This window comes from Phocoena phocoena, chromosome 4, assembly GCF_963924675.1.
Source record: "Phocoena phocoena chromosome 4, mPhoPho1.1, whole genome shotgun sequence".
In the NCBI taxonomy this organism is placed as follows: Eukaryota; Metazoa; Chordata; class Mammalia; order Artiodactyla; family Phocoenidae; genus Phocoena; species Phocoena phocoena.
In genome coordinates this window covers 30528307-30554582 of record NC_089222.1, presented here as the reverse complement: position 1 = coordinate 30554582, position 26276 = coordinate 30528307, and the positions used below count along the sequence as shown (strand labels likewise).

Below are 26276 nucleotides of genomic sequence, written 5' to 3'. Positions count from 1 at the left end.
TTATCATAATTCTTTCTTCTATGTCTGAGGGAAATATTTTTTCTTTTATAACTTGAACATTTGGAGAGACTCTATGTCTCTAGCTAATGATTGCCTTTAATTGCAGAATACCACTGTACAATGAAAAAGGTTATGTGTGGGTTCTGCTAGAAATCGTAGTTTTGATAGAAATGATTTTCCTCCACATAAAGGGAGAGTTATATTTAATGAGTCCTTCCAAATGTCGTCCTTCACAAGGGAGAGGCTTGTCTCCACCCTCCCCCGACTCCTGTGACATTTACCCATTGGCTCTAACCCATGGTCTTGTAACCTACGTGGCTCTGACTGTAACCCAGTGACCCTTAACCTTTTATCTTGTTCTATCAATATTTGGAAAATTTATTAATGTATTTTCCAGAGTGTTTTTTTCCCCTATGCTCTGAGCCTTCTACATAAGAAAAGCTTTAGATAAAACTGGGAGAAAGAGATTGCCAGTTGGTGTGGAGAAAGAGAACATACTGCTGAGCTCTCCTGGCTATAAATTCAGATAAAAGATGTTGGTGGTATTTTGGGGGTACACTTCTTCTTACCAGAGATAGATGATGTTGTTTATTACTTTATTTAAATTATTTATTTTATTTTTGACTACTTAGGATTCATTTGGCATTTGCATAAATTTGGTCATTTAAAAAAAATTTTTTTTCAATATTGATTTTTAACTCTCAACTGTGCACTAAAAAAACCATTTCTGTCCCTTCAGGTGGAACTGATCACCTTTCTCTCTCACAGGACAGCTATCTCTAGGACTCCAGCCTTGGTTCACTTTATCACTCATACTGTGCCTTGTCCAAAAATATCTTCTAAACACAAAATTTCCTAAGTGGATTTTGGAGAAGTTCCTACAAGTCCTTAGACTGATTATACCTGATAAACACTGATTTAGGCACCGTCAAGCTGATTTGAAATAAAAACCTCAATTGGACTTAGAGGAACTCAGAGGCTCCCTGTAGCTTTGAACCTGCTCTGTCCTGAGCTGGTCTCGGTGATCCACCAGAGCTGGAGACACAAGGCTGCGTGTACACACTGATGGTGGACAGTTAGCCTTTTAATTCTGTTTACCATCGTTTGGTAGAAGAGGTACTAAATCAAGGATAGAATTTAAACACAATACTCAAAATTGCAGTGAGAAGTAAATAGAGGTGAGGGGAGCTGTAAGATGGAGGAGACAGGGGCGGGCACCTGTGTTCGTTCCCCTGGCCCTGTCACTCATGAACTGCATGTCCTAGACTCAGCTGTGGATGTGCTCCTTTTTCCTGTCTTTACAGTTATCAGTAGTTTGCTTCTTAGAAGTGCCTCAGGGAAGATAAGGAAGGGGAGATGGGAGGCAAAGTGGTTGGAAGTAGGGGGTCCCTTTCTGTTTCAACCTGAACAGCTCAGTTTTATTCTATTTTAAATATTCGACGTCATCCTAAGATGCTGTTTGAAGAAAACAAAAGATCTTGTTTGGTCCAGCAAAACAAAACATGACCTCCCCCTGCAAATATAAAACCTTTTGAGAATAATTAGACTAGATGATTTCTAATTTCCTACAAGCTCTGGAATTCTATGAGTCGGAATGGTGCTATTTGTTGCTTTACTGCCAAATATCCATGATGACTTCCTTCTGATTTTCCTGCATTTATCTTGTGACAATTATGACAAAGCCTGAAGCTGCCAGAAGCCACCATAGAAAGCTCAGGCATAGAGCCAGTCCAAAGGCAGCCAGTCAGAGTTGGGTCCTGGTGGCAGTATTTAGTTGCAGAATGAAACCTCACTTGTGACTGTACTGTCTTCCAGGGTTTTCAGTTACATGAGCCAATACATTGCTTTTTTAATTACTTTTTTTTTTTTGCTTAAGCCATTAGAGTTTTCTGTCACTTGCAACCAAAAGATTTCTCATCGAATGAGATGGTGTTTAAAAGGAAATCAACAAATGTTTATTAAGATGTCATAGAGTACAAAATAGATTTTTAAATGCTTGAGATAAAAATCAAGGAACAATTTATGTCAGTAAAAAAATTAACTTTAATATGCCATCTTTTGTGTATGGAAATGATGGTCCTGATTTATTATCAGTAGGACATTCCCTTTGATTTGTTTACTTAACTAGTGATTAAAAAACTCTATAGTGTTTTGTAGGATAGTGTTTGTCTCACTAACATGTTTGGACCATCTGAATTCACGTGGAGGTAGATAAATCTGAGAAATGTGAAACTAATAAAAACAGATAATTGCAAAATCACAAAGCACACTGGATGAAAAGGGGCTAAAATCACTCTCCTATACTGCTTTGTGAGAGTGTACATTGTAACAAAATTTTTTTTAAAGGTAATCAATGTAATTTAATGTACTAATACAATTATTTCACAGAATGATATTACTAAAAATCTAAAAAAGCACATTATCATATTCATTATATTTTCCTCCTTTTGTATTAGTTCATGTCCCCGAACTTGGGTAGTCAGTTGCCCACATAGCTCAGATTTCTTTAAGTTCCTTGAGAGAGAGGCCGACTTTTACCTTTGCCTTCTCAGCTGGGCACAGTAGCTGGTACAGGATGTAGCAACATTTTTTTAATTAATTTTTTTTAACAGTAGGTTATTGTTGGTTATCTATTTTAAATATAGAAGTGTGTATATGTCAATCCCAAACTCCCAATCTATCCCTCCCCACACCTTTCCCACCTGGTAACCATAAATTCATTCTCTAAGTCTGTGAGTCTGTTTCTATGTTGCAAATAAGTTCACTTGTATCATTTTTTAACTTAGATTCTACATATGAGTGATATCACATGATATTTGTTTTTCTCTGTCTGACTTACTTCACTTTGTATGATAATCTCTAGGTTCATCCATGTTGCTGCAAATGGAATCATTTCATTTTATTTGTGGCTGAGTAATATTCCATTGTATATATGTAGCATACCTTCTTTATCCATTCATCTGTTGATAGACATTTAGGTGGCTTCTATTGTAAACAGTGCTGCAATGAACATTGGGGTGCATGTGTACTTTCAAACTGTATTTTTTTTTGGATATATGCCCAGGAGTGGGATTGCAGGATCATATGGTAGCTCTATTTTTAGTTTTTTTAAAGAAACTCCATACTGTTCTTCATAGTGGCTGTATCATTCCCACTAACAGTGTAGGAGGGTTTCCTTTTCTCCACACCCTCTCCAGCATTTATCATTTGTAGATTTTTTGATGACGGCCATTCTGACTGGTGTGAGGTGTTACCTCATTGTACTTTTGATTTGCATTTCTCTAATAATTAGTGATGTTGAGCATCTTTTCATGAGCCTCTTGGCCATCTGATTTGTTTTTTATTTTTTTATTTATTTTTGGCTACTTTGTGTCTTCGCTGCTGCACGTGGGCTTTCTCTAGTTGTGGCAAGTGGGGGCTACTCTTCATTGTGGTGGGCGGGCTTCTCATTGCAGCGGCTCTGCAGCCCGGCAGAGCACGGGCTCTAGGTGTGCGGGCTTCAGTAGTTCTGACATGCGGGCTCAGTAGTTGTGGCTCACGGGCTCTAGAGTGCAGGCTCAGTATTTGTGGTGCATGGGTTAGTTGCTCCATGGCATGTGGGATCTTCCCGGATCAGGGCTCGAACCGGTGTCCCTTGCACCAGCAGGTGGATTCCTAACCACTGCACCACCAGAGAAGCCCCCACCTGTTTGGTTTTTGAGCCACATGAACTGTCTGTAAATTTTGGAGACTAATCCCTTGTTGGTTGCATCATTTGTGAATATTTTCTCCCATTCCGTGGGTTGTCTTTTCATTTTGTTTGTGGTCTCCTTTGCTGTGGAAAAGCTTTTGAGTTTAATTACGTTCCATTTGTTTATTTTCATTTTTATTTCGATTGCTCTGGGAGACAGATCAAAAAAGATATTGCTGCAATTTTTGTCAGAGTGTTCTGCCTATATTTTCCTCTAAGAGTTCTACAGTATCCAGTCTTACATTTAGGTCTTTAATCCATTTTGAGTTTATTTTTGTGTATGGTGTTAAAGAATGGTCTAGTTTCATTTTTTACAGGTAGCTGTCCAGTTTTTCCAGCACCACTTATTGAAGAGACTGTCTTTTCTCCATTGTATATCCTTGCCTCCTTTGTCATAGATTAATTGACCATAGGTGCCTGGGTTTATTTCTGGGCTTTTTATCCTGTTCCATTGATCTATATTTCTGTTTTTGTGCCAGTACCATATTGTCTTGATTACTGTAGCTTTGTAGTATAGTCTGAAATTAGGAAGCCTGATTCAGATAATTGCAAAATTACAAAGTTCACTGAAAGAAATGGGGCTGAAAACACTCTCCTATACTGCTTTGTGAGAGTGTACATTGCAACAACTTTTAAAGGGAAATTTGATAATACTGTCAAGGGCCTTAGAACTGTGATCTCACTTTAGCAGTCCCATCCCTGGAAACTTATCCTAAGGAAATAACTATGAATGTATACAAAATCTTAGATACAGGGATGTTCATTTCAGCACTGATTATAAACACACACACACACACACACACACACACACACACATACTGTTATGGATAGAACTGTGTTTCATCCCCACCGGACCCCTCCACCCCCACCAAATGCATCTCTTGAAGTCTTAATTCCCAGTAACTCAAAATATATTTGGAGATAGAGACTTTAAAGAGAAAATTAAAATAAAATGAGGTCATATGGATAGGCCCTAATCCAATATGACTAGGCCTTATAAGGAGAGGAGATTAGGACAGAGATATACACACAAAGAGGAAGACGGCCATCTATAAGCCAAGGATAAAGGCCTCAAAATGAAACCAACCCTGTGGACACCTTGGTTTTGGACTTCTGGCCTTCAGAACTGTGAGAAAATACATTTCTGTTGTTTTTTTGTTATGGCAGACCTAGAAAACTAATACATTTGTACACACACACACACACACACACACACAAACATGCACACGCATGCATAAAGGAAAACATTCTAAATGTGGAGCAATAGGGAATTAGTTAAATATGTATGGCTTATCTGCATAATGGAACCCCATTCATCCACTTAAAGTGATATAGATGAATACTGTCATGGAAAACTGTTGTTGATATGTCATTAGGTAATGTAAATTATCAAACAGTATGTATAGTATAATCCTATGTTTGTAAAAACATATATGTATGTGTACATATATGACAAATATTAATTTGGTCTGAGATGATACATTCCTTTATGAAAGTAAAAAGTGGCACCAATGCAGCTGGACCATTGGAACTTCACTTGAAGTTCCCGAGTGAACATTAATGATATTCACAGAATATAAACAATGCTCAGACAAGGCCACTATAATCATGTATGGAAGATAAAGACAAAGCCACTCTACAACAACAGAAATGACTAAATACCTTCCAACACGAGAGACTGCTACTTTCTTTTTTTTTAAACTAATGATGACTCTCACCCACTTTAGTTTTTCCCCTTGCAAGAATTAATTTTTATAAGATATTCATCACCAAATTGCCCCTTCCTCTTGACAGAATCCAATCCAGATTTGATCTCTACTTCCTTGATTTTTCCTTGAAAGTACAGTCGACCCCCTTATTCATGGTTTTGCTTTCTGTGGTTTCAGTTAACTGAGGTCAATCTCGGTCCAAAAGTGTTAAATGGGTAATTCCAGAAATAAACAATTTGTAAAATTTAAAATTGCACACCGTTCTGAGTAACATGATGAAATATCTTGCTACCCAGCTCTGTCCTAGAGGGGGTGTGGACCATCCCTTTGTTCAACGTGTCCCACCCAGTAGTCACTCAGTAGCAGTGCTTATGTTCAAGTAACCCTTATTTTACTTAATAATGGCTCCAAAGTTCAAGAGTAGTTATTGATGCTGGCAATTCAGATATTCTCTGTGCCTAAGTTATAAATTAAACTTTATCATAGGTATGTAAGTATGTAAGGTATGTAAGTATAAGAAAAAACATAGTATGTATAGGGTTTGTTACTATCTGTAGTTTCAGGCATCCACTGGGTGTCTTGGATTGTATCCCCACAGATAAGGGAAGAAACTTCTCCAAGCTCCCTCTTACTGAGAGGTTCTATTTTCTGGTGCTTTCAGTCAATGGGCTTTTATAATTCTAAATGAGATGAAATTGGCCCCCTCCCACCCACCAGAACTGGCTGGAAATCTCATCTTAGTTGAGCTTTACATGGTGTGTAGCAAACAGCGGGGCTCCAACTGTTCAGGTCAATGTGGGAGCCACCGAGGTGCTCATTAACTTTTCTAAGAGGGCAGCTGCATTTCCTCTATGCCAAGCTGGGTACAAGGATCTTAGGTTGCAGGATAAGGCCAAAGATTTTGGGTTCAGTCCCTCTTTCCCAGAAGCCAGGTCACTACTCAAGGGCTCTCTGGGACTGGGGCGTGGGTCCTCCCCATTAGTGGAACCCACTGCCACTGGCCTCCTCCCTAGTGAACCTTCTATCCTGGTTCAGGCCTCCAGTCTCAGCACCAGACTCATTCTGGATGGGTGAGGTGGTAGCCTTCTAGCACCTCCTAGCTTCTCTTTCTAGCTCTGCAACTAAAATGCAATAATCTATTGAGCTTGGGAAGCTCAGGCTCCAAACACAGAGTGGGCTTTGGGAATGAAGAAGGAAAAATTACTACTGATTCTTTTTTTGTTTTGGCCACACAACATGGGGAACCTTAGTTCCCTGACGAGGGACTGAACCCTGGCCCTCAGCAGTGAGAGCACAGAGTCCTAACCACTGTACCACTAGGGAATTCCCTCACCACTCATTCTTTTACAGCAGTGGCTTCAGGAGTTCAGTACACATCAAGCTGTGAACAGTATGCTGGCACACATTCTACAAAGGGTTAGGAATATATATATATATCCTGAAATATTAAAAGTGGATGTCCTGCCATGGTTGTATTATGGATAATTTAAAATGTTTACATATATTACTTATTTTTACTTCCTAATTTTTCTTTTCTTTTCCCATCTACACATTGTTTTTATTTTTATTCGATTATAAGCAAATAGCAGAATTAACACAGCATTCAGCAACTCCGGACGGGCTTTTCTCACACCAGAGAAGTGCAATCAGTTTAACAGGCACAGACTTTCAGATTTCTGATAACCTCTTACCCAGTCCTGCAGCTCATCTAGATGGCCAGACTTGAACAGCAAAGTGACTCTCTCCCTATTGCTTTTTCCATTATGGCTCTTTGAGGGAGTCAGAGTGGGACACTGACACCTGGTAACCAGCTTGAGGTGTACCACGTTGGGGGTTAGTGGACATGCCAGCCTCTGGTTGTCTTGGTGAGAGACAGAGCCATGAAAACACAAGCCAGAAGGTGCCACCACACACAATTCTGGGCTCGGGCTCACAAAGGCAGAGGTAATCCATCTTTTTTTTTTCCAACCTCCTTTAAAGATTCTCTGATGCTCTGCTCTAATACCGTAGACCTGGTCTTTTTACCAGAATTTTTTTCTTCTTTAAAGTCTGAGTTACTATTCTTATATTAACATTTTGATGACCCTATCATAGACCCAAATTATCCCCCCAAATGGAGTTCAAATTTGATCAAAACATAAACCCTCTAGAATTATAGAGGACAGGCAGAAGGAAAAGTCACCCCAAACCTAAATCTGACCGCTCAGGCCTTGGGAACGAGGAAGGGGAGAAATCTACATGCATCGCTAAACTGACAACACTGCTTGGGAAACTCTGGGATGGTTTCCATCTTCTAAGTTTCCTCTGCTTCCCAGACAGCTGCTCGGGGAGTTTAGGCACAAAGTCATCTCATTCAGCCTGGTAACATGTGCCGGCCACCGGGGCCCAGAGCTTGTACCTTTTACAGAAAGACGCCACCGTGAAATCGCCATGATGGGCTCCAGATCGGTTGCTGAGAATGAGTTCGTCACACTTCAGCGGCCTGTCCTGCTCCAAGCCAGCCAGACGTGGTGGTGAAGGCCCGTGCCCTTGGGGTACCCAGCGCCCACATAATCAGAGAGGACCGAGCCACTGCTCATGTTCTTGCCTTTCACCTTGACCACCAGGAAATGGTGCCCTTTCGGCTGGGAGCATCTAGGTAGGTCAAGACCAACGTGTAGAATTTATCTGGATCAAGGCAATCCTATGCGATGTTTGTGGGCCAGTTCTTAACCTGGGTGGGTGTCAGCACTTTGCCCAGCTCGTCAACCTCCGCCCTGCCGTACTGGACTTGCAGCGGGTGCTGCGGCTGGTTGTCCACCTCCTGGAGGCTCAAGGGTCCCGGCCACTTGCTGAGGTGCAGTGGCCTCACGGGGCCGAGCAGGGCAGACAACAGGGAAAGTCACAGGACAGCAGCACCGACTCCAAGCGGTCTGCCTCTAATTTTTCTTACATTGAACATTTCCTTTCAAAATAAGGAAAAAGTACGTCATTTTTTTTTTAAATTTAATTTTATTTTTTGCGGTACGCGGGCCTCTCACTGTTGTGGCCTCTCCCGTTGCGGAACACAGGCTCCGGACGCGCAGGCTCAGCGGCCATGGCTCGCGGGCCCAGCCGCTCCGCGGCATGTGGGATCTTCCCGGACCAGGGCACGAACCCGTGTCCCCTGCATCGGCAGGTGGACTCTCAACCACTGCGCCACCAGGGAAGCCCGTCGTTTATTTTTAACCAATAAAAGGGAAAAACAGAGAATAAGAAGGAGGGGAAAAAATGAAAGCAGAAACCAGGGCCTTCTGTAGGGGATGTAGAGGTGTGTTGGTGTAGAATGAGTTTATGACAACCCTGGAGGTTGGCATTCCCTGGAATCCTGGAGTCAAGGCATGAGCTTTTTGACTCTGACCTGTACTTGTAAGAATGTTTTTATAAGCAGAATGTTTTTTTTCACCTTCTATCTGTATCAGTGAATACAAAGGGGTCCCATGGAGGAGGTAGAAGGTAATGGGGGTTTCTAACTGGGGAGAAATGTTCTTGAAAGAGAAATGGCATGATGGTTTTTATCCCTGGTTTCATATTAGAACTGCTGGATACCCCAGACCCACCCCCAGTGATTCAATTGATTATTGATTAGAAGATCCAAGGGATGGGTGAAGGACGGTGTCTGCAATTTTTGTAGGATTGAGCCATTTGCCTGAGACCAGACCACTATACAAGGTTTCCAGAGGTAGTGGCCACTGTTTTTCACTTGTATCCAATCTGAAAAGTCCTACTCACAGATTCCTAGTTAAATCCCAAGAATTGAGCTCCTCAATATGAAATTCTTCTCTTCACAATTTCCCTTAGGGCCACCTTCAGAAGGAAAGGTAGAACAGAGATTATTTCTCTCCATCAGTGTTTTCTCAAGCATTGTAGGTGTACCCACTGGTACACAAACTTAGCTTATTCCTACAGGGAAAAACATTTTAAGACAGCTTTTAATGGTACACATTTTTTGTATTGTGTATTAGGAAAAATATACTAACATCCATCAAAGCTATGATTTCATAGCAGTGATATAAGTTTTTAAAAATTGAAATCTATGCAAAAATGCAAGCCAATTGATATACATACCTTAGGTAGATTGCAGTACAGGTGGTACGTGGATATGGCAAAAATCAAGATGATATACATGACTTTAGGAAACACTGGCAGAAGTTGCTTTGTTAGACCTTTCTGAAACAAGGTGAGGTTTGAGCTGTGATTCAAAGCAGGGCTTCCAAACATTGGACGGAAAATATGTGGAGCCGGCTGAGAGCTTGTGGAAATAGTCATTCCAGTCCCTGCCTAGGCATTTTAGTCCAGGAGATTTGAGATGGGGCCCTGGGCTTTATCTTTCCATGAAGGTTTCCTGGTGATTCTGGTGCAGCCAGGTTTGGGAAACTTGAAGAAGGGAGCATTACCTCCTTGGGCCGGAAAGATTAGTAGTTCTTGGTAATTAAACCTATTTTAAGTATTTGCTGGCTGTGAAGTCAATTAACTGTTGTTGACTGTCATCAGCATGGCTTTGAAAACTTTTTTTTATTTTATAAATTTATTTATTTTTGGCTGCATTGTGTCTTTGTTGCTGTGCGCGGGCTTTTGCTAGTTGCTGTGAGCGGGGGCTACTCTTCATTGTGGTGCGCGGGTTTCTCACTGCAGTGGCTTCTCTTGTCGCGGAGCACAGGCTCTAGGCGCACGGTCTTCAGTAGTTGTGGCTCACGGGATCAGTAGTTGTGGCTCGCGGGCTCTAGAGCACAGGCTCAGCAGTTGTCTCATGGGCTTAGTTGCTCTGAGGCATGTGGGATCTTCCTGGACTAGGGCTTGACCCCGTGACCCCTGCATTGGCAGGCAGATTCTTAACCACGGCGCCACCAGGGAAGCCCGCTTTGAAAATTTTCAATTTTTAAACCGTGCCTCTGGGTCTCAGCATTGGGAGGGTGTGTGTGTGTGTAAATTAAAATACACACAAGTGAGCACATTGTACCCCACCCCCCAGACACATTTTAATCTGATTTAACCAATTAAACAAACAGGAGTGAGTTATGCCATTAGGCTCGACAGGGCTGCTAGAGCAAAGCAAAAGCTCGGTGCCACCCAGGCATGGGAGTCATAAAGTGCGTATTTCTGGGGCAGAGGAAGCGCTCGGGTGGGAGCTGTTTCACCCTGAATTGATGTTTACTCGGTGAGCTTCAGAGGATTCATTGTGAGGCAGCTGGGAGGGAGGACCTGGGTAGCAGCAGTCTGGGATGGAAACCGTGCTTGGGGCCACAGGAGTCCTGTGAGAAGGCAATTGAGAGGCCTGTGGGTGAGGTGGGGTGAGAAACCAAGAAGCTGCAACTGCGCCAGGCAGGGATGAGAAACTGAGAGCAAGCTGGTAGCACCAGAGAGGCACAGCGGCTTTCCTGAGGGGCTGGTAAAATCCTCCTCCAGAACAGCAGCAAATGGTCGCTCCCGGGGATGGGGGAAGCAAAATATTATCCCAGAGGACATTTAGGAAGCAGAATAAATTCTGTATGAAAATCAAAAAGGGCAAATACGTATATATGAAGTTAGTGCATCTTGAATTTCCTGGGGCAGTCCTTAGTTCAATGGCTCTGTTCTATAGTCTCACTGGGTGTTAGGTAATGTTCCCTAATTTTAGGGTAAACATTTGAGAAAAAAATGGTGAAAGTGTCTGAGGACAGAAGCCCAAGGTGGCATCCAGATGGCCCTGCTTGGTATGAACTGGGGCATGTGAATTGCAGAACCTCTCAGGTTTGGGCAAGAGCTGATTTCTGGACCCCGTGAGGTTAAGGGGCCAACTGCCCGAGGCCGGGCCACTCAGCAGGATTTCCAGAGGTAGCAGCCACTGTTTTTCACCTGCTTCCAGTCCAAAAAGTCCTACTCATGGATCCCTAGCAAAATTCAAATTTTCCTCTCTCCATCTGATGGAGAATTTTCATACCACGTTAAAGAAACCTGGGACAAAGATTTGCCTTCATTTACTGTTTCCTTTTATCAGTTTCTTCACTCACAGATGCTTCAAAACTATTTTCAGTCTGTCAGTCTCCTTTCGCTGTTGTTCTTATATATAAATTACAGGATTGGGGTGAAATTTTCAAAGGCGTTGGCCTTATGACAGTTTGGTTACATTGTGGAATAATTTTAGAAACTAAATTAATTGGATTTAGGGGGACATAACATAGAGGTTACCAAAGCTTGTCCACTAGGTGTCACTCTTTATCCAATGAAACCTGGCTAGTGGTGTTTATAAATAGAAGTACATGTATACAATATTTATTTCCTTTGGTTATGGTAAACATGAATAACAAAACGCCCCCACCTGTGTGTTCTTAAGTCTTTTACTGGTGACCTCTGCCATAAAAGGGGGCCGTATATCGGTTCTCCCGAGAACTCATTCCTTTCACAGAGGTTTGTTCTGAGACCTCTTGGGAGGTGCAGGCTGGCCGCCTGAGTCGGAGCCTTCTCAATTCATCGATTGCTTTTCATGACACTGGGCCCTTTGGAGATCACAGTGGACTCTCTTGTGATGAGAGCGAATGTTTCCAAGATGCCCTATTCCGCTTGCTGCTTCCTGAAGTGCTGTTTCCCGGACGTTCCAGGCAGCACTCTCACCAGCTCCATCTGTCCATCATCCCCGCGCTCCCGCCGGGTGGGCATCAGCACAGGGCGCGAGGGGAGCCGCTTCACCCTATGGAGTGAGCCCAAGGATGGGAGACGTTCAGGGACCACTCAGCCCGGGGGAGGGGGTGGAGACAGGGGGTGTTGGGGAGACCACCTCTTCACGGCCGCCACCCTGGGGCAATGCAGGCAAAACCGCTGCTAGCAATTTTGAATTTCAGAATTTGAAATTATTTGCATTAGCTACAAGGATTGACCAAATTCCATTCGTTTCTCTTTTGCACTGCCTTCAGGGAGAAAAACGGACGTATAATTTAGAGTTTACAAGGAAGGAACAATCTGATTCGGAGAGATCGTACTTCTAAATAAAAATAGGTTTTATTATTATTCAAAAAATGTTCTTTCTCTAAAATGTAAGTAGTTCACCCTCAGAGAAGAAATAGGGTACTAATAACATTTTTATATCCCACTTTCCAGTTCAAGAGGTTGTCTCAAATCCATTACCCGGTGTTATCTTCAGCACAACCCTGGGTGTTGGGGATTACTGCTACTATGTTTCTAACTGGGCCTACAGCTGTAATGTCCCAGGCTTGCCAAGCTGGAATTTTAACCCAGACCATCTGACTCCAAAAACTATAATATCCATTAGACCAGTGGTTCTCAACCAGGCTGTGCATCAGAATCTCCCGGTGAGCTTTTCAGTATATATACTCCCAGACTCACCCTGGACCTTCTCGGTCATAATAACCTGGGTGATATTGGGTTCATTCAATAAAGGAACATAAAGTGGGTATATAATACCATGTCAGGTAGTGACGGATGTTTGGGGAAGAAAGAAACAAAGCAGAATGAGGGAGTAGAGAGTGACAGGAGGGGCTGCTTTAGAAAGGAGCAGCTGGGGAAGGCCAACCTCTCCAAGGAGGGGGCATCTGAACTCAGACGCTATTGAAGCCAAGCAGTAAACTTTGCAGATGTAGGTGGGAAGGGTGTTCTAGCAGAGGGAATAGCAGGTGCAAAGGCTCCGAGGCAGGAGTGTGCTTGGTGTGGAGAAACAGCAAGGAGACCAGTGTGGTTGGAGTGGAGTTGATGAGGATAGAGTGCTAGGAGATGGGTCAGGAGGCAGCCGGGAGCCAGATGTTAGGCCTTCAACTGGTGTTGCACAACTTTTAAAACAAGTGCATGTTAACGTTCTCACTCCTCTAATGCTCTTCCCCCACTCCCCACTTTTACCTTGCCGAGCAATGAAAAGGAAAAACGGAAGATAAAAGCACAGCTAAAATATAGCCCTGATGAGCTGCCACCATTGCAATCACCATGAAGCTGCAGTTCAGCGCTGTTAGGGAGACCAAGAGGACTGAGAATGGTTAGTGGTGAATGAGTAGCTGCTAATTTGATAATCACCGTGAATCCGAGTGAAATCAGATTTGTTCACCTCACTGTCTACAAATTCCTTTCATTTGTGATTGAATTGTAATTTCCATTTAAAATCATTATAAGGAAACAATACATTCCCATCATGCTCACTTAAGTACCGTCCTGGAGTTTTTAGTTTTGCTTTAACATTAAATCTGGTCATGCTGTCTTTCATTCCTATCTTTAGGGCTTTCTCTTAAGTAGATGCTGCTCTTTTCCTTGTGTTTATAACATGGGGGCAAACTACACATGTTTGGAGAAGTGATGATAGTGTTTTGTTTCTAAGAGAAGTGCAGATTGGTTACATTTGAAAATTTCTCTCAAGAGAGTTAAATATCTCCCATAATTTTGGGGAAAAATCTTTCATATAGATATAATTAAAATATATATTTATTAAAGCAGGGATAGAATGCCATATCCACAAAGTTTAAATCCAGTATTGTAGTGGATCTTAAATAATTAAACAACTCACCCTGATGAATACGGTTATATTAGATAGCATTAATGTTTATTTTCCATATGCTCAGGTTTATTATTTTAAATTCCATATACAAATAAAATAATATGCTATAATTGGTCACTTGCTTAAGCCAGCTGAAAGTCAGATGAGAGATGGTTCCAGAGGAAAACTGAAGGTAACTTTGCCTGTTATAGGCACCCTCACGAGCCTGCTCTCTGGTGGCTGAAACACACAGGTTAGGGATGACTTCAGAAAACATGAACATTTCTGTGACCTCAGAATGCCTCAGTAAAGAAGCAGGTTGTGAAACTGGATGCAAAATGTGATCCTGTATTTGTTAAAACAAAATCATATGTCTACATATGCATTCAATAACATCTAGAATGATACATTCATAATGATGCCACATTGCGATGGTATTTTTTTAATGGAGGGTGGTTTCTGGGTGATTTCATTTTTATTTTATGGCTTATTTGTACTTCCTAAGATGAACGTATATTTGTATAATAAAGAAAAACTTGTACAATAAAGTTTATATACTTTTCTGTTGTAGAAAAAACACCACTAAAAGTTATTGAAAAAAAATCAGGACTTCCCTGGTGGTCCAGTGGCTAAGAATCCACCTGCCAATGCAGGGGACACGGGTTTGAGTCCTGTTCTGGGAAGATCCCAGATGCCGCGAAGCAACTAAGCCCGTGCGCCACAACTACTGAGCCTGTGCTCTAGGGCCCACGAGCCAAAACTACTGAAGCCCACGCATCTACAGCCGGCGCTCCACAAGAGAAGCCACCGCAATGAGAAGCCTGAGCACCGCAACGAAGAGTAGCTCCCGCTCGCCGCAACTAGAGAAAGTCTGCGCGCAGCAATGAAGGCCCAGTGCAGCCATAAGTAAATAAAAATAATAAAAAAAATCACATGTTGAATTATTGACTCATACTTATTTTACTTCAACTCACACTTTGCCTTCCACAGTGGAAAACAGTAGCTTGATTCTTCTGTAATTTTTCCTGTTTTTATTATAATTACTCCAACTCTACACCACAGAGGAAGGGACAATTTTTTGTGACTGTTCAGTGTCTTCTGGAGTTAGGCTCGAGGAGCTCTGGCTTCTGGACAACTCTGTCCGCTCTATCCCTTCTCTCCACTAGAGGGCAGCAGATGACAGAAGGATTCATGGGCCATAAAGGCTAACTTTCTGTGTTGACAGCTTTTGGGGTGAGAAATGGTCCAGGCGTAGCTGGCTGGGTGTCACCGTGACTCTGTCATTCAGAAAGCCATTTGGTTTATTTGTATTAGTGCAAATTAAAAACAGAACATTTCCCTCTTCTCCAAACTATGGGGAAACAAAATTAACTTCTGCCCCATTATTAGGAGTTTCTGAGGATGCCAAAGACACAAATCTACACACTTAGGAAGAGGACTCGCACCAAACACGTTTATTCTTCATACACTTGTATACTATGCACTATATATCCTTGGACGTTCTGGTTAAGTAAATTGGAGGCAGGATCTGATATAAAGTTGAGGAATAAAACATAGGTAAACCATTCTTGCCCTCAAAGCTTGAAATCAAAAGCCAATATGGTTTAAATTGTACATACATTTAAGGGGATGTAAAGGAGTGGTGATTAGTAAAGAAAATGCTAGGGGAAGTAAATTTGACTTTGAATCAGGATTTGAAGAAAGTAATGCCTTTCAGATTAGAGTGGAGGCCCAACAGGAGTTGAAAACTGGTGGCCCCTCAATCCAGGCTGTATAAGTACTTACTCTGATCAGAAGAATGCTTTAAATTAAAAAAAAAATTTTATTTGGCTGCATTGGGTCTTAGCTGTGGCATGCGCGATCTTCGTTGCGGTGCGTGGGCTCCAGAGCGTGTGGGCTCAGTTGCTGCGGCGTGGACTTAGTTGCCCCGAGGCTTGTGGGTTCTTAGTTGCCTGACCAGAGATCGAACCCTCGTCCCCTGTATTGGAAGGAGGATTCTTCACGACTGGACCACCAGGGAAATCCCTGAATGCTTTAAGTTTTTTAAACTTAAATTTCTTTAAGTGGGGCGTGGACTTGTTAGTTTGCTACATTTCCCACCATCCCCTACGGTGCATCCAGCATGGGACACATTTCTCATACCTCCCTGGCCCCAGTCAAAGAAAAATCATCTCTTCCTCTGCAATACAGAGTTAGCGTAATTATAATAAAAAGAGGAAAAATGACAGAGGAACATTTGCGATTGCAACGCTGGCTTAGAGGAACTGGGCGAGGAGGCACAGGAAGGAGGAGGAGACAGTAACCCGGGAGCCGTGGCACGAGTACTGGGCCAGAACTGGGAGCAGGTAAGTCTGGTGTGGAGAGCGTGAGGAGGCGGGACTGGGAATATATAGACTGTGTTGACTTACACCAAGGGACCATGTTGCAAAATAGGTTACAAGGAGTTGAGGGTGGTGGTGGTGATGGTGATTTGAGGTGTAATTTAGATCTGGTACTGCCAAAGAGAACCCTGTAAGTGCTTGAGGATGAGAGAACCAAGAAGTCTTGAAAGAAGATGCAGGAATCAACCTGGAAAAGTGCTGGAGAATCTATTTCCTATCTGTTTTCTCTATGGGTTTTGACGACTAGAATTAATCTGCTGAAAAGAAACGGTGAGGGCTTCGCTGGTGGCGCAGTGGTTAAGAATCCGCCTGCCAATGCAGGGGACACGGGTTCCATCCCTGGTCCGGGAAGATCCCACATGCTGTGGAGCAACTAAGCCCGTGCGACACAACTACTGAGCCTGCGCTCTAGAGCCCACGAGCCACGACTACTGAGCCCGCGTGACACAACTACTGAGCCTATGTGCCACAACTACTGAAGCCTGCACGCCTAGAGCCCGTGCTCCGCAACGAGAAGCCACCGCAATGAGAAGCCCGCGCACCGCAACGAAGAGTCGCCCCTGCTCGCTGCAACTAGAGAAAGCCCATAGCGCAGCAACGAAGACCCAACGCAGCCATAAATAAATAAATAAATGGTGAAACCTGGAGTCAAACATGCTGGACATGCGTGGGTGCTGCCCTCACCCCTACTCCAGACCTCACCACTTACTTGTGTCCCTAGAAAAGCTGGGGGCTTGAGAGAATCAGCACCTCACATCTAGGACATAGGACTCTCCTTGCACGATCTTGGTAGCACCGTGCGGTGTCGACATACTGCCCTGGGGCTCGTTGGTCCTGCTCCCAGCACTGACTCAGTGGCTCACTGGGGGCACAGGTCTTCAATCACTGCACTTTCGTTTTCTCATTATAATTTAAAGGGACTGCACAAGGCAGCCTTAGAAGATTCATTCAGCATTAGTCCAATGATTGAAGCTCAGAAAAGAAAGGCCAAGACCCAGTTTTTATAAACGCACTAAGCTGCCAACCGAGCAAGCTGGACTCTTGAGAAGACTACTGGTGGCACTGCATTATGGGAGCAAACAGTGCGGTGTGAAGGGTGAAGACGAGCAAAGATTGCAAAGTGCCTCAGGATTAGACCCGGGTTCTGACTCTAACTCCACCCTTTCCTAACTGAGTGACCTTAAGAAAGCCATTAAACTTCTCTGAGCATCAATTTCATTTGCAAAATGGTCACACAGGGATGTGTCTGGCAGGGTTCTTTGGAACATTAAATGAGACAGTGTCTGTAAATGTCGGCCGCATCTTCATTCCTACCCTCATCCCACGTGGAAATCACTCCCGTGAATCCCGAAGTCCCGTCTGCGAGAGGGAGTCCTAAGTCAGAAGGCGCAAAGTCTCAAAAACGCAGCACCAAGAGCGCATCTCTATGAGAAGAACCGCGGAGAGCATCTGGGCTGACGTTTCCTTAACTGAATTAAAACTCTGAACGGTTAATATGCTGTTTTCAGGCAGTTTTGATTGCCACAGCATTTTGTTGTTGCTCTGTTATCAAAAGAAGAATGTTTCAGGGCCCAGAGGCTGCTTCTCAAGGAAGTGGGGAGCGCGCCGGCCGCCCACTGTGATGATTTGGTGGGCGCAAACGACTCTGCTTACCTGCCACGGAGCCTGCAGGACTTCACTGGAGCCCTGTTGCTTTGATATGTCACCTTGTTCTCTCTGGAGTCATTTGGCTATCTCCAGCAAAATCGTACTCTTCAACACACCTGAGGGATATGATACACCCCTCTCCTTAACAGTACAATTGTCTGGGGAAGGAAGAAGGTCGATTGGGGAGAAATGATGGCTCTGGACGATGGAGGCAAACCCCCAGCAGGTGCTTCTGTTATATCACAATTTCCTGTAGAAAACCTCAGTTAGGAATCTAAGCTAATAATAAAGTAACCTACTCAATAACTAACTAGAAAGGCCCATCTTGTTAGACTTTACTTCATCCTTAGATAAAAATCTGTTTTGGACAGAATTGTGGATGGTTGGTAAGGCATGATGTCACTAAGTGTGGTTTCATAGTTTCATAGCAAAATGAAGAGAATTTCTCTTTTTTTTAGTCTTTGAAATGAGGCCCAGAACTACTTATTAACCTCTAAAATTCTTGGTGGCTTGTTTAAAGCTCAGCCATAGATTCCTAAAGACATAAGCAGCATGGATGAGGGAGGTGAGACTGAAGCTTGGGGTGGTGTGGGAAGGAGTGGAGGCATAGGGTGGAGATTCAGAAGTGAAAGGAGCCAGAGAAAATGGCTTTTAGGTGGAAATAAGTAAAAGAGCCCTGAGATTACTGCCAGGGTTGTTGGGCACTGGGAGCTGGTGGCAGGGTGGGACCAAGGCAGAGGCGGGAGGCACCTAGGTGCTAAATTTAAGGAGACACCCACTGTCAGGCTCCTATGAGTGCAGGGTGGGCACCTGAGAGTGAGTGCCTCCTTAAATTGTGCATCTTGGGTGCTTGGCCTGCACATCCTAGTGCAGGTCCTAGAGGTAGAGTAAAATGGAGAGAGAGCCTGGTTTCTCCAAGACAGTTGCAAAGAGGTTCTGATAAAAATCTCATCAGCACAACTCGGGGAAAGAAAGTCTCAGGTGAATACCAGGCTTATAATATAGCAAAAAATAACGATCACAGCTTAACAGGATGTAAACATTTGTCATTTAAGGTAAAAAAGAAAAAAAAAAATCTTCCTCCAAATTAGGGTCCATTTATATTCCAGGTATGAGGCTGGAGAGCTGAGATTTTTTTCCTCCTCCTTTCTTTTTTCTTTTCTCTTTCAACTCTTCCCTTCTATTCCTTTCTCCCCTTTTCCTTCTGCTCTGTGTGACACTACTGAAGTGATGGCCCTTGTTTTTTTCTTCCCCTTCCTTCTTCCTTTGCTTCCATTGCTTATAACGGATTCCGAGGGAAAAAAAGAATCAAATATCTGTTTCACAGCCATTTCATAAACAGTACTGGCTCCTTTCTTTTGATACCACTAGGCAATGAAAAGCACTGTAGGAGGACATTTGTGACAGTATAGTGATGAATTCATGACGCCTCCATAGCATCGACTTGAAACAGACCCACTGTGTTTCTCTGCATTTAGCCGAGACCAAACCAGAAAGAATGCCCATGGGTGCTCAGCTGGATACATGAAACAAAGAGGTTTTCTATTTTGTGATGAAAGGAAAATAATTTGGGTAGAAAAACCCTATCCAGATCAGAAGTTGAGTTTGTGTTTGTTTCAGCCAAACTGCTTCAAGGCCTGTCATATACTTCCGTGGACCTTGATTGTCGCGGAAATGTTTTTAAAGCCTTTCAGGTTTTTGTTAAACCTCTCCGGAAGTTTATTTCAAAATGGAGTTACTAACACAGCTTTCCCAACATTAGATCATATTCAACCTTCTTTGCTTTTAAACAACTTGAACTTTTGGAACCGAGTCTCTTTTTTAAAAATTGCATTTTGAAGTAGTCTCATCTCATGTGAAACGGATTTGCAGGACTTTATTTTAAAATCTGATAAGGATAGAAAATATTCCAGTTAACCGCAACAGGAGGAAGGATTAACACGGCTTATACCATTCTTCTTTTTCTTGTTATTTAAAACTTTACGTGATCAAGAATATGCAACATATTGCATAAAAACAAGAAAACAAACTTTCAGCTGGAGCTGGAATCCTGACGTATGCTGTTGTGTAGAACAGACACACACAATGCTGGGAAGTCCATTCACATCAGAGCCATTGTACCTTTGTATATTTATTACAACAATTCCCTAGCAAATAGCTTGCAAATATTTTGGGGAAGGGGCTTCCCCTTCACCCTTCAATTTGCAAAAAGGTGACATCTGGGAAAGCAGTGGCCCTGATAATGAGTTAGTATGTAAAAGGTGTATTTTTGCCCCTTTGGTCTTAGGCCTCTAGCTGAATTGAAACGATTAATCTGGATTGGTTGTATCCTACTGTGCTTAAACTTAGGGACTTTCTCCCAACTTGTGGGTCATTCCAAAACAAACAAACACATCAAAAAGCAAAACACAGGGTATTTGCATTCTTCAGTTCCCCTTGTTTCCATTTGCTTTTTCCTGAGCCTGAACTGCTTCTTCTCCTTCTTCTCCTTAGTTGATACTTTATGCCAGATGTTGTTCTAAGCTCTCGATGGATGCTAGCTAATTGAGTCTTATACGTTAATCCTTTTTTAGGGATGAGGAATCTAAGGCCCAGAGAGGATAAGTAATTTTCCTGTGGTTACACAACCAGTCCGGTGACATAACCAGGATTTGAACTCTGGCAATGTGGCACCAAAGTTCCTGCTTTTAACCACTCTGCTCTTCTGCCTCTTCTGCGTTGGTCTCTTTTCCCTGAAGCCTGGGCCACTGTCTGAGGCCCTATTTTAAACAGCTCCGGCCATCCACGGCCCCATGGTAGATCTGCCCCTCCTTCATTGTGCCACTCAATCAGATTTCCTCTGGGCACTGTCCTTTGGTGTCTCGCTACACCTCCTTGAGGACCAGCCTAATTTGGATCAATTCCCTTAGCCCCGGTCCCCTCCAACTCCAATTTTCTGCCGTTCTCTATTGCGTTATCGCTGAGGTCTCAGCACACCTTCTGGTCGACCCCAGCCGCCTGTGACAGATGAAGGATGGGTGAGGGCAAATGCTGTTGAATTTGTTTCTACCTCCTAGCGTGCCAAGGCCTCAGGAGTTTGCCATGAGCTGTGCTGGCTTGACCAGGGTGTGGGGAAACAGGAAGTCTCCTTTGTTGGTGGGAAGATAAATTGGTGCAGCTGCTCCGGAGGGCAGTTTGGCAACCTCTGCCACATACTTTCAAACTTTAGTTAGACTCTGACCGCAGCTCTGAGTCACCACATCTCTCACCTGGGTTGCTGCAGTAGACTCCTCTCCCATCTCCCCGCCTCCACTCTTGCCTCCCAAACTGTATTCTCAACACATTCTCTACTCTCAGTACATTCACGGTAAGTATTTTAGAACAGAAGCCAGATCATGTCCCACGTCTTGCTCAAATCCTTCCACTGGCTTCTCATTTAATTAAGAGAAAAAGCCAAAAGCCAAAATTCCCGTAATGGGCTACAAGGCCCTGCAGAACTTGGCCCCCGCACCTCTTTGATCTTATGTCTTATTCCGTCCTTCCTGCTCCCTCTGGCTCCAGCCACACGGGTCTAACTTGCTTTTCCTTGAATGTATCAGAGATCCTTCCATTCTAGAACCTTTACATGGGATGTTCCTTCTGCTTAGAACAGTCTTCCCTAGATATCTGCAGGGCCAAATCACTTACCTCCTTCAGGTCTTTGATGAAATATTACCTTCTCAATGGGTAATTGAGATTACCATTGGGTAATCACCAATGGGTAATCACCACTCGATTTAAAATAGCAAACTCTTGATCCCGTTCCCTTTTACTTTTCTCTACTTATTTTTAACGCTATTATCTAACATACTGTATGACTGACTCATTTGTTTTGGTTTTGTCTGTTTCTTTCCATATGATGTAAGCTCTACAGGGCAGAAAGTAATTTTTCTGTTTTGTTTATTGACAGTGCCTGGCAAGCTGTCAAATATTTATTTATAAATACATTTAAAAAATACTTATTGGATAGTTTTTTTTTTTTTTTTTTTTTTTTTATGCGTTACGCGGGCCTCTCACTGTCGTGGCCTCTCCCGTTGCGGAGGACAGGCTCCGGACGCGCAGGCTCAGCGGCCATGGCTCACGGGCCCAGCCGCTCCGCGGCATGTGGGATCCTCCCAGACCGGGGCACGAACCCGTGTCCCCTGCATCGGCAGGCGGACTCCCAACCACTGCGCCACCAGGGAAGCCCTATTGGATAGTTTTTGAACTGAGTGAATGGTATTTGACTCAACAGTTCCATTTCTAGGAATTTATTCTATGACACACACATGCACAAAGTGACATAAACACTGAGAGCCACTGAATATTATTCATTGTATGAAAAGACTGAGCATCTATCTCAAGAGATTGAGTGTTACCTGAAGGGTCTATTGGACAAAGTCTCAAACCAGATAGGAATAAAAGTTGCTTCGTGTTCCCACCACCTCCTAGAAAGTGGGGGCTGATGCGAAGACCACATTGGTTATAGTCAAAACCACATTTTCTTTGCACCTCTGAGTAAAAAACTGGAATGTATACCTGTGTGGAGTTGTACTTTTCTCACTTCTCCCAAATTAGTGAATAAGCTTCAATGTTGAGAACAAAGAAGTGTTCACATGCTGAAGAAAGCTGCCAAAAATTAAGGTCAGACACTTCCCTTTGGGCTTCCCAAGAGGTGCCAAACTGGGGCTGTCCCCTCAATTGTCTCCTCTGCCCCCATATGCTTATATAAACAGATTATAGAATAAGTCCAGTGGTCAAGGTTCTGTCTCCCAAGATATGGTGAAGGGGCTCCAGAAAACTCACTCTTAGGATGGGGGCTCCTGTAAGAAGTGGCATTTCCTTTCCTGGATGGATGTAGCCCCATCTGGAAGCTCACTGTGGTGTTGCCATTGGAGTGAAGCTCACTTCCTGGGAGAGCTTGAAAGTTGCTCCAGGGGTTGGGAGATAATCTGAACCCACTGACTACTGCTTATCTGGGAATTTCTGTAAGCAGGAGGCCTGCAGGGGTCATCCACTGCAGCAAGGTGAGAAGGGATGGGGGTCGTTTGCTTGGGAAGGGGAAGGGGGCCACCCCATCTGCAGCTCTCCATGCCCTTAAGAAAAATGGAAGATGAATTCACAGAGTACTGGATCTTCATGTAAAAGAGCATGAGGGAGAGAGCTGAGAGCGTAGGCTATGGGGTTGTCCAGGCAGCATCTGGTCCAAGTGGGTATACAGGGTTTGGGGACTGTATTAGTTTGTTAGGGCTGCCATAACAAAATACCACAGACTGGGAGGCTTAAACAACAGAAATTATTTTCTCACAGTTATGAAGGCTAGAAATCCAAGATCAAGGTGTTGGCAGGTTTGGTTTCTTCTGAGGTTTCTCTCCTTGGCTTGAAGACGGTTGTCTTCTCACTGTGTCCTCACATGGTCTTTCCTCTGTGTGTGCAGCCCTGGTGTCTCTTGTATGTCTAAATTACCTCTTCCTAAAGGGACACCCAGTCAGATTGGATTAGGGTCCAACCTAACAGCTTCCTTTTAACTTTTTTTTTTTTTTTTTTGGTAACTTAAAACCTTTTTAAAGACCCTATTTACAAATACAGTCACATGCTGAGGTACTGGAGTTTTGGGCTTCAATCCATAAAATCTGGGGGGACACAATTCAGGGACCTAGTCTTTTAGTGGGGCTGGAGGGAGACAGAGCTGCCACTTTCTGAGATGGTTCTCAGCAATGGAGGAAGTCATGGGGAAGCTGAGTACCATTCCAAGAAAACCATCCCACCTGTGGGGAGACCCACCCCCCCCATCAGCAGAGGCTACCAATAGCAGGTAGAACTAAGCTGAGCCAGAGAAAGACCAGAGAGGCCTCCTAAACACCCATAAGTTGCCAATAATGTAAGACAGTCTTTGCTTCTCTTCTTCCTCCTACCCCCCAACTCAATCCAAAATGCCTGATCCGGGAAAGGAACCAAACTCCCACTTCCTCCATCCAATGAAAGAGCTTGTTCCCAACTCCAAGTCCCTTGAGGCAATGCCAGGTCTGGAGAGAAGAGAGGAGATGAGATTTAAATTGAATATGAAGTGGGGATTTAAAACAAATTAAAATGAAATTTAACTGAAAGTGGCAAGAAAGTTATAGGACCTGCCTAAGCAGTTGTATAGGAGGAGAAAGGAGATTCTTCAGAGCTCAGTTGAATATAGTGCTTGAAAAAAATAAAGCTATCTCAATTTAAACTCCACTGAGTTGATATTTCTCAACAAACTCGCCATCTATCTGTCTATACAAGTAAAGGAGCATGTCTTGGAAAACACAACAAACTGTTTTCAGTAGTTATCTCTGGGAAAGGGGAATTAGAGATGGGAGTTGATGTGGGAAGAAAACGTACCGTTCACTTTATACCCTTTTGAACTTTAAAAAAAAATACCATGTGCAAGTGTTACTTAAAAAACAAACAATTTAAAACTAATTAGAATCATATGACACTAATAGAGCAAAGACTGAGTTAAGAAATCGTCCACAAAGACACATGTCAAATCCAAATATATTAAAGGAGTTTTTCACCAGTGGGAAAAAATAATTATTGTAAGTTAAACCAGGGAAACTGTAATGGAAAGAAGGTGAGGTTTGCTGGATGTGAGGAGAAAAGCTTTCCTAAGAATTTGGAGAAAGATCTATAGAAGATGGAGTAAGAGAGCCTTGGACCAGAGCTCCAGTGTTAGAAAACAATGTTAACCGCTGATGCTGTCGCTTGAAGGGAGATAAATGTTGTGACAGATGCCTGCAAAGAATTTGGCAAGGAATGGGGTTCCATTTGGTATAATGCGCTTCAAGGTTAAGCTCCTTTGTGTCATGTAGACATGGCATGTTTTTGGCTCAGTGCTGAACCTTGGGGCTTGGGATTGATATAATTGTGGAAGACATTAAGTCAAGCGGCAATGCACAATGATTTGGCCAGTAACATTTGAAATAATATCTCACACATATGTTCAAGCAATAGAAATCACTGCCGAAATACCAGGAAAGGATTCCAGCAAAATAGGAAGGAAACAGAAAGGGGTCACTTATGTTAACACACCATAAGTTTACGCACGGATCATTATTTCCCCTTATATGATTAATTCTATTCTCAATGTGTTGAGCACATAAAAATTGAGAAATCATCACAAAAATTGTGAAATCATCCACATTTTGTGTGCACGGACAGTGGCTTAAGAGTGGGATCATAATCCCGTCATCCTCCTGGAACTGAATTAAGCCTGGATAGGAGTTCTGATGACATGAGGTGCAAAACTGGACATCAGAATGGATGCAACAAATGTGGCTAGTCCACACTGCCTGCCACAGTTCTTTCCCCTCATAGTCAGAGATGAAAGGGGAAAAACTATAAAATAGTAAGATAAATAGTAAAAAATGCGGGTTTCGAAACTGAGCTATTTGTAATGAGGTGGATAGACCTAGAGTCTGTCATACAGAGTGAAGTAAGTCAGAAAGAGAGAGACAAATACTGTATGCTAACACATATATATGGAATTTAAGAAAAAAAAAAACTGTCATGAAGAACCTAGGGGTAAGACAGGAATAAAGACTGTGTCCTACTAGATCTACTAGAGAACGGACTTGAGGATATGCGGAGGGGGAAGGGTGAGCTGTGACAAAGCGAGAGAGAGGCATGGACATATATACACTACCAAATGTAAGGTAGATAGCTAGTGGGAAGCAGCCGCATAGCACAGGGAGATCAGCTCGGTGCTTAGTAATCGCCTGGAGGGGTGGGATAGGGAGGGTGGGAGGGAGGGAGACACAAGAGGGAAGAGATATGGGAACATATGTATATGTATAACCGATTCACTTTGTTATAAAGCAGAAACTAACGCACCATTGTAAAGCAATTATACTCCAATAAAGATGTTAAAAAAAAAAATGCAGGTTTCTGCCTTGTTTTAGAAGGAGGCTTTGCCATTGAGGAGCACATTCCAACGACTCTATTGGATCTTAAAAAAATGCAGCTATTGGCTTATCTTGATGCTTGTTACTCATTCAAGCCACCAATCTGATGGGGGTCAGACCAGTTACGTTGCCTAAGAAGTGTCTCCCCAAGGGGGGGCTCGCATACTAACTCCTCTTGGCTCATATATACGCTATTTCCTTGGATTTTAAAATGGAAGGTTTTTGTTTGTTTACTTAAAGCCTGGATTATGTGAGATGGCAGGAAGCTACTGTTTCACTAAACTTATCATTTCAGCTTTTTGGTGAGGCTTGCAGTTCTGAAAAGTATTTGTTTCTGAAGAATCATCAATAGAAAGGCTAGAGCGTCCACTGTAGGAAGGTGGAGAAGAGGCAGCCAGGAAAGAGGGA

The 26276-nt window shown here is 43.1% G+C and overlaps 1 pseudogene; it reads right to left on the bottom strand.

The window, feature by feature from the left end:
• Window positions 1-7617: 7617 nt before the first annotated feature.
• LOC136121943 (phosphatidylethanolamine-binding protein 1 pseudogene) lies at window positions 7618-11831 on the bottom strand (annotated as a pseudogene).
• Window positions 11832-26276: the final 14445 nt, after the last annotated feature.